This window comes from Pipistrellus hanaki (genome assembly GCF_964339955.1).
Source record: "Pipistrellus hanaki genome assembly, chromosome: 6".
Classification (NCBI taxonomy): Eukaryota; Metazoa; Chordata; class Mammalia; order Chiroptera; family Vespertilionidae; genus Pipistrellus; species Pipistrellus hanaki.
In genome coordinates this window covers 4,496,039-4,503,848 of record NC_140508.1, presented here as the reverse complement: position 1 = coordinate 4,503,848, position 7,810 = coordinate 4,496,039, and the positions used below count along the sequence as shown (strand labels likewise).

The 7,810-nt window shown below is 52.6% G+C and overlaps 1 pseudogene across 1 annotated transcript; it reads right to left on the bottom strand.

The window, feature by feature from the left end:
• Positions 1-1,817: 1,817 nt before the first annotated feature.
• Positions 1,818-3,083, bottom strand: LOC311624736 (large ribosomal subunit protein eL6-like; annotated as a pseudogene). The gene is made up of 2 exons: positions 3,019-3,083; positions 1,818-2,455 (listed from the first exon to the last, which is right to left on the bottom strand). The product of its transcript is annotated as a large ribosomal subunit protein eL6-like (transcript).
• Between the last annotated feature and the right edge of the window lie 4,727 nt (positions 3,084-7,810).

The following is a 7,810-nucleotide window of genomic DNA, read 5'->3' as shown; positions in this document are numbered from 1 at the left end:
TCACGTTAGCCCAGAGTGGCCCTTAGGGGCCCTGTGGGGGCAGCTGGGTCTGCTGAGGCCACAGCCCCGCCCACCCCACCCTGACAAGGCTGGACCATGAGGGGTCTTCGGAGCGGAATCAGGGGTCTTTTCAGATCCACCAGTGTCATAAGAGAGGAGAGGGAGACCCAGGAGGGAGGGCCCTCCATTGACCCTAGGGGGCTGCCTCCAGGGCAGCGCTGTAGCTTGTAGTGGAGGCAGGTTGTGTTTCCATCAGTTCTTCGCTGTCATCGTCCTCACATCACTGTCATTGCCCGTGTCCACGCCCTGTGACCTGCTGGACGCTGGGCTGCGTGGCCACCCACCTGGGCTTGGGGCCTCACCAGGGAGCCCCGGCATGTCAGTCCTGTCATCAGCTCCAGGTTACAATTGGGCATGCCCAGGTCATTCTTTTGTGTGTTTTTTAATCCTCAGTCATATATGTTTTATTGATATTTTAATTCTCACTCCAGGAGTGAGGATATTTTCCTATTAATTTTTAGAGAGAGTGAAATGGGGGAGGGAGGGAGAGAGGGAGAGGAAAGAGAGACACATCCACTGGTTGCATCCCACAGGGCCAGGGACTGAACCTGCAACCAAGGTACGTGCCCTTGACTGGGCGCCAAACCCGAGACCTTCCGGCCATGGGCTAACGCTCTCGCTCTTGCCACTGAGCAAGTGGCCAGGGCAAACCCAGGTCATTTGATATAAACTTGAGCAGCAGGTCATTCCCAGTGTCTGGAGCGCTGGCTGGGTGGGCACAGAGTAGGAAGCACAGCCCTGCCCGCCCGGCCTCGGAGACAGAGTCCTGTGACTAGCCACAGGAGTGGAGAAGTGGGGGAGGGGCAGGCTGAAATTATCAGGGTCTTAAAGGCGGCTGTTAGGGATTGTCCTCTTTATCCCATGAGCCACAGAGGATCTTCATGGATTTCTTTTAGGAGGAGGCGGCGATGAGCCTTGCATTTTAAAGAATAATTTAGAATAATGTGGGATGGAAGAAGGGAAGTGTGCCAGAGAGCGTGGGAAATCCTTAGGGCACAGCCTTCGAGATGCAGGGGCCTAGGGTAAGGGGGCTGAGGAAGGGAGGTAGGTGCCCAGGTGATGGCTGGGTCTGAGCAAACTCACTGTGTGTGTGTGTGTGTGGGGGGTCGAGGGGGGGCTGATGCTGGGCACAGGGAAGACCAGAGACAGAGGCCTGGCAGGGAAACCTTGAGTTTAGGGCAGGCTGCACGAACTGGGGGAGAGTTGGAGGGCAGCAGCACTGAGCATGAGGCAGGCTGAGGGGTCAGTGGGGAGTTTCCGTATACAGACAGCAATTTGAACACGACACATGGGAGCCGCTAGGGAAGGAGTAAAAGCCAGACAAATAGAATCAACTCAAACAAGGGGAGTAGGGCTGGGTCTGGAGACACCAGCTCTGGGCGGCGGGAGGACCAGGACACCAGCTCTGGGCCCACGGCGGCAGGCAGAGAGGGTTTGTGGACCGGCAGCCAGGCCTCTCATGTCCAGTGGGAAAGGGACCCCGGGCCGGAGAGCAGCCAGGGGCCTGTGTTTCCCTCTGTGGGTGAGATGGAGGGGAGTGTGTCTGAGAGGCAGTGAGGATGGCGGCTGAGAAGCTGAGGAAGAAAGTACAGCTGGGAGCCTGTCTCTCACGGGTGTGGATTCAGAACAAAGGTGGGAGACTGACACTCAGATGCAGGAGGGCAGCCCCCCACCACGTTCCTTCAATGACATTAAGTGCCATTTATTTTATTTTATTTTTTAACATATTAGTTATTTAGTTGGTTCCTATTAGAAAATCAGAACTCCGGTTTGTGAGGATAAATGCCATTAATGAGAGCGAACAGAGCGGAGGAGCCCGGGAGCTGAAGAACAGCATTGGCTTTTGGCAAAATTTCTGAGTCCACAGCCTTCTGGTCAACCTTGTGCTGTTCTGTAGTCTCCTGTTTCTCTTCCTCTGTGACGAGGATCTCCCGCTCCTGGGCGTGCACAGCTTCTTCTTGAAGTGAGCATCCGTGAGATGTGTGGGGATTTCACACGCCTGATATCAATCTGGTAGAGGTGGCCATGACAGATTTCTGGTGTGTTCTATGCAGAGGAGCTCGATGGAGGGACAAAGTCCAGTCACAAGTAGCAGGCCTGCTCAGCTGCCTCAGGAAAACCACCCTCTGGCCTCTGTGGTGCTGGTGAGGGGTCAGAATGGGCCCAGGAGGGATGCTGGCCCGCAGGCTCCTCAGAGGCTGACTGAAGGGCTTTCGAGGCACGTCTTCAGTAGGATAGCATCCATGCATGTTGTGGAGTTTAACCACTGGGGTGCCACCATTCTTGTCGCCACCAACTTTCTCCTTTTTCTTTTTAATCCTGGATTTAGCTGCCGAATACCTCCTCTTGTGCCTTTCGGGAATACACAGCCAACTGTGAATATCTGCCAGTTCCTCTGATGAGGAAACATGAGAGCAGACAGGATAAGAAAAGGGGTCTGGGCCTCATGCTGTGCCCAACATGAGGGGGAGCGTGTACCTGTTGATGGGGTGGGACCCGAAATGTCTGGGTAGCTAGTCCTCTTCCTGTGGACGTGACAGATTCTGGCCCCCAAGGGCATTGCTTTCTGCACAGGGGACCCTGTGACTGATGGACCCACCCAATAACAAGATTTTCTGTTAAAGACATGTGAGAAATGCTGCATATTCTATTCCCAACTGAAGAACTCAGTTGAAATCGTCATGCTAAAGATTAGAAAATCCTAACGCAAAAATAAAATAAAATAAATCATTGTTGTTGATGATTTCTTTAAGAGTGAGCCAGAAACACCTTTCTAGGGGGCCCGCCTTCCAGGGCAAGGTTGGTGCCACTGGGAACGGCCCTGAGCTAAGTAAGCTGGGTGATGGGGGAACCCCAGCACCAGGCCCGAGGTTGGCAGGAATTTAAAACAACCCGGCCAGCATTCTCCGCTGGCATCCGAGAGATGAGAGAGCCCTGTTTAATGTGCACATTGCTTACCTGTGCAGACACGTCTGTTCCTCCTGCTGAACAGGATCCTGGGAGCTGTCCTTGGTGCTAAGCATGGGCAAGGTCCTCTGCCCCCTCCTGTCCCACTTGAGGCTGCTCTGGCTCTGATGCAGGGGCTGGCAGGGCAGTCACAGCCCTAGATAAGACCTCGGGATGGGTCTCCCTGGCCCCTCTACGGTCCTCTCCTTAATAACGATGGTGGGAAATGTCCATAGGAAGACGGGAGGGGATCACAAAGCCGCTGCTGTGGAATAATTAAAGAAAACCTTCTGTTTATGAGCTGGGCTCAAAATGTGGCACTGCCCGGAGTGAGGTAAGCTAAGTGGCCTCAGCCCTGGGAGCCAGCATGGCCATCCATGGCCTCCCCTTCCACCCACACCTGAGTGAGGTGGCTACTGCTGTCCTCCCTTCCCTTCAAGCAAAAGGGAGATGCTCTGCAGCCTCGCACTTGAGTGAAGCACAGCCCTGCTCCGTGTTTGAGATTGAAGCTGGCGGGTTCCAACCAGGTCCCGAGGAATCCTCCACAATCGCTGAGCCCAGAATGCAAGCCCCACGACTGCCCTGAGCCAAAGGGCGATTGATTGGATGCCACTGGGTTTTCCACGGCCGAAAGCCTGTTCCAAACTCTTCTGGTCCAGGGTCCTCCCCTCAGGCCTTGTGGTCCATGGTCCTCGCCTCAGGCCTTGTGGTCCACAGTCCTCCCCACACACCTTGCTGGAGTGATGCTACAGGACCCACACCGAAGTGTCTCAGAAGTTGCTCAATACCTTGAATCCCTCCTTATTATACACAGAACTGCACTGTGCAGATAACTTCAGCTGGATCCGAATTCTAATTTGAAATCCCAGCGTAAAATGCACTCCCCAGAATACGTAATTAGATAATGTTTCTTGCCGCAGCCTGGTTGTTTAGAGTGTGGAGTACGGGTTAATCTTGGAGAGATTTAAAACAGCACCTGCTCACTTCTGTTAAAGATACATTACCATTGTAATTTCTGACTCGCTGAAGAGCTTCATCCTCACGTACTTGGCTTCATCTTTTGAGCACTTGGTGTTTGCCAAAGGCCTGCCACAGCCACGAGCCTGCAGGCAGCCGTATGGAGAATGCACGTGTCTCTGCGGTGAGGCTGCCAGAACAGGCTGGTCGCTCAGGGCCTTCCAGCCAGGGAAGCCTTCGCTGGGGTGCCCGGTCCAGCTCAGGCCCAGGACGGCCTTGGCCCGGCCAGGGTAAGGTTGCCCAAGGGGTGGGACGGGAGCGGGCGGAGACCTTGCACGGCCTGTGTTAGTGAAGCAGAGGTGGAGACCCTTAGAACATGAACTTGCTGCTTCAGAACAGAGCTCCCTGGAGGCCAGCGCCTCCCTTCTCAGACTGTGTTGCCCAGAGGGAACAGAGTCTTGATAAACAGGAAGAGGAGCCCTCAGAAGGGCTGCGTTTGTGTTTGTCCTTCCTCTTCAACAAATGCTATGATGGTAGGGCCAGATGTGGCTACTCCTACCATTTGTAACAGCATGAATGGAGATGGGGAGCATTATGCTAAGTGAATAAGCCAGTCAGAGAAAGATAAATAACACATGATCTCGCTCATTTATGGAATATAATCCTATCTAATAAAAGGGTAATACAAAAATTGACCATCACTACAAAGCACAAGATGGCTGCCCCAATGTGGTAAAAAATGGCTGCCCCCATGTGGACACAAGATGGCTGCCACAAGATGACCAGCAGGTGAGGGCAATTGTGGGTAATCAGGCCAGCAGGGGAGAACAGTTGGGAGGGAACAGGTCTGCAAGGGAGGTTGTTGGGAGGTGGTGTGGGGACCAGGCCTGCAGAGCAGGGCCATCTGGGGGGACCAATCCTGCAGGGGATAGGAGTTAGGGGTGACCATGCTGGTAGGGGAGGGCAGTTAGGGGCAATCGGGCAAGCAGGAGAGCAGTTAAGTGTTGATCAGGTTGGCAGGGGAGTGGTTAAGGGGTGATCAGGCTGGCAGGCAGAAGCAGTTAGGGGCAATCAGGCAGGCACCCAGGCGAGCGGTTGGTGGCCAGCAGTCCTAGATTGTAAGAGGGATGTCCAACTTCCCATTTAGGCTTGATTCCACCAGCATCAGGCTAGACATCCTCCAATGCACAGGATCAGGCCTAAATGCACAGTTGGGCATCCCTCAAGGGGTCCCAGATTTGAGACAGTGAAGGTTGAGCTGAGGGACATTCTCTCCCCCCAACCCCCCATGCCTCTAGTGAACAAAATAAACTAATGAATAAAAACAGATCCAGAGACAGAGAAACATCAATCAGATGTTCAAACCTCAGAGGGATGGTAGGGGAGGGTGGGGGTAAGGGGGAGAGATCACCAAGAGATTTATATGCATGCATATAAGCCTACCCAATGGATGCAGACAACAGAGGGTGATGGTGAGAGCAGGATTGGGGAAGTGAGGGAAAAATGGGGGGATAACCATATATTTGTAATAATTAATAAAAAAGAAAATATCTTCTAATAGTAAAAAATAAATAAATAGATAGATAAATAAAAAATAATAAATAAATAAATAAATAAAATCTTTCCTGCGTGAGATCCTGTCAGCTGACATCGCAGAGAAAATGAGGAAATGTGGCCACACTTCTGCACAGAACCAGGCACCACCGAAAGGCAACGTCAAGGACAGGGCCAGGAAGTCAGCCAGGCATTGCGCTGAGGGGTCACTCCAGGTCCCCATCGCCAGAAGTCCCCGCCCAGGTCCAGGTGAGCCCCGCGCTGTGCCTGGAGAGGGAAGCTGAGTGGGGACCCTCTGAGGCAGTTGGAAGCGGCTGACCTGCTCCTGGGGCCTGCAGTGCTGGGCTGCAGGAGGGATCAGAGCTGAGAGGAATGGAGACGTCTGGGTACAGCCCTGATTTTTAGGGGCTTCTTTCTACAGGTCTGCCTGGAGCGTCGCAAGTAAAGACAGTTTGGTGGGGAAGCAAAATCGTATTTTTAGTTTCCTCAAACAGACCAATTTATCTATAAATGGAAAATCCCTTAAAATGGGATATTCTAGAATAACATATTGAAAAGATTTCTAAAGGGAGCCATCTTAGAGGGGTCTATCTGCTGACACAGATCTCAAGGTTAGTTCACCCATGTTGGGGGCAGCACCGGGGATTGAGGTGAGGAGAAGGAAAGGAACTGGGGGTGTCTCTGGGACGCACCCAGAAGGAGAAGGGGATGCACTCAGTGCCCAAGGAAGTGATTAGTTCTAGCTGCAGATCCGCCTGCGGCTACAAGAGGAAAGCAGTCTCCTCTGTAAAAGGTCTGGGTGGAGAGCCCAGAGCGTCTTACAACCGAAAACATAAAGCTGATTGGGTGCACATCTGACATTTCAGCAGAACTAAGTAGCTTTCCATGTTGGGGAGCGGCCGTCTACCAGCGTGGGCAGCGGCATTTCCGAGGCGGAGCCCTCTGGGAGGGACACGGATTACTCCTAACAAGCAGGTCCTGGGTGCCTAGCTTTTCGTGCTCAGAGCAGAAGCGTTGGAGCCATTCGCGCCGTCCGAGAAAGAAGCATGGAGGAAGGGAATGGGTCAGCTGGGTGGGCTGGGGGTCACTGACAGGCCCAGGTCCCAAGGTGAGGGTATAAGCCATGAACTGTGCCAAGTGAGAAGAGGTGCCAGAGGTTGGGTGCAGCACTGACCCCAACAAAACCCGCATGGAGCTCCCTGCTGCACAGAAGAGCCAGTTCATGACAGCACGTGAAGAGCAGCAGGCCACACAGTGGGTTGGGAGGCGATGAGGAGCCCGGGCTCTGGGGCCGGTGATGGGGTCTGACCACCTGAGTTGGCCCGGTGCCCAGGGAGCTCCGAGCAGATGAAAGGCGTGCAGATCTGAAGAATATGAGGGTGTGAGTTTGGCGGTTGTATGGGGAAGTGGGCACAGCAGAGGGGACAGCCAGGGACTGTATAAATGAAAAAGAAACAAAATAAATGGAGAAAGGTAGCCTCCAAAATGGTTTGCTATTCACATTGAGTGGTGAGTCCTCCATAATTAAACTTTTCAGATGCCTTCCGGGCAGCCAGGGTCGGGCCACTCTTCTGAAGGGCTAAGTGTGCCGGTGAATGCAGATTTCTCTACAAGGCCGACCGGAGGAAACACAAGCCCAGTGACTATCAAACACAAACACCAAACATGGAATGTAAGTATACTGTCTTCAGTTATTTGGGTTGTTCATTTGACTAACTGGTATTTTAAATGTCAAGCTCTCAGAATCTGGAAAACATTTAAGAGAGAGGGAAGGTCTGCCACACACCTACCATAGATCTCTCCAACAGGGAAATGGGAATGTCAGTAGGTCCAGCCAGCGTGGCTCAGTGCTTGAACATCAACCTATGAACTAGGAGGTCACAGTCCCAGGTCAGGTCACGGGCCCGGATTGTGGGCTCGATCCCCCCTGTGGGGCATGCAGAAGGCAGCTGATCAATGATTCTTCATCATCATTGATGTTTCCATCTCCCTCTCCCTTCCTCTCTGAAATCAATAAAAATATGTTATTTAAAAAAATGAATGTCCTGAAAATGATTTGGTTCAGTGGACTGTGGGCACATCCCCAGTGGGGAGTGTGCAAGAGGCAGCTGATTGATGTTTCTCTCTCATTGATGTTTCTGTTTATCTCTCTCCCTTCCTCTCTGTAAAAAATCAATAAAATATATTTTTTAAAAATAGGAATGTCATTTAGCATTCCTATTCCTTGTTTTGCGGGGAGCACGTCCAGCAGCAGAGGACAGTGAGGTGGCCCACGTCAGTGCTTGGAGTGCAG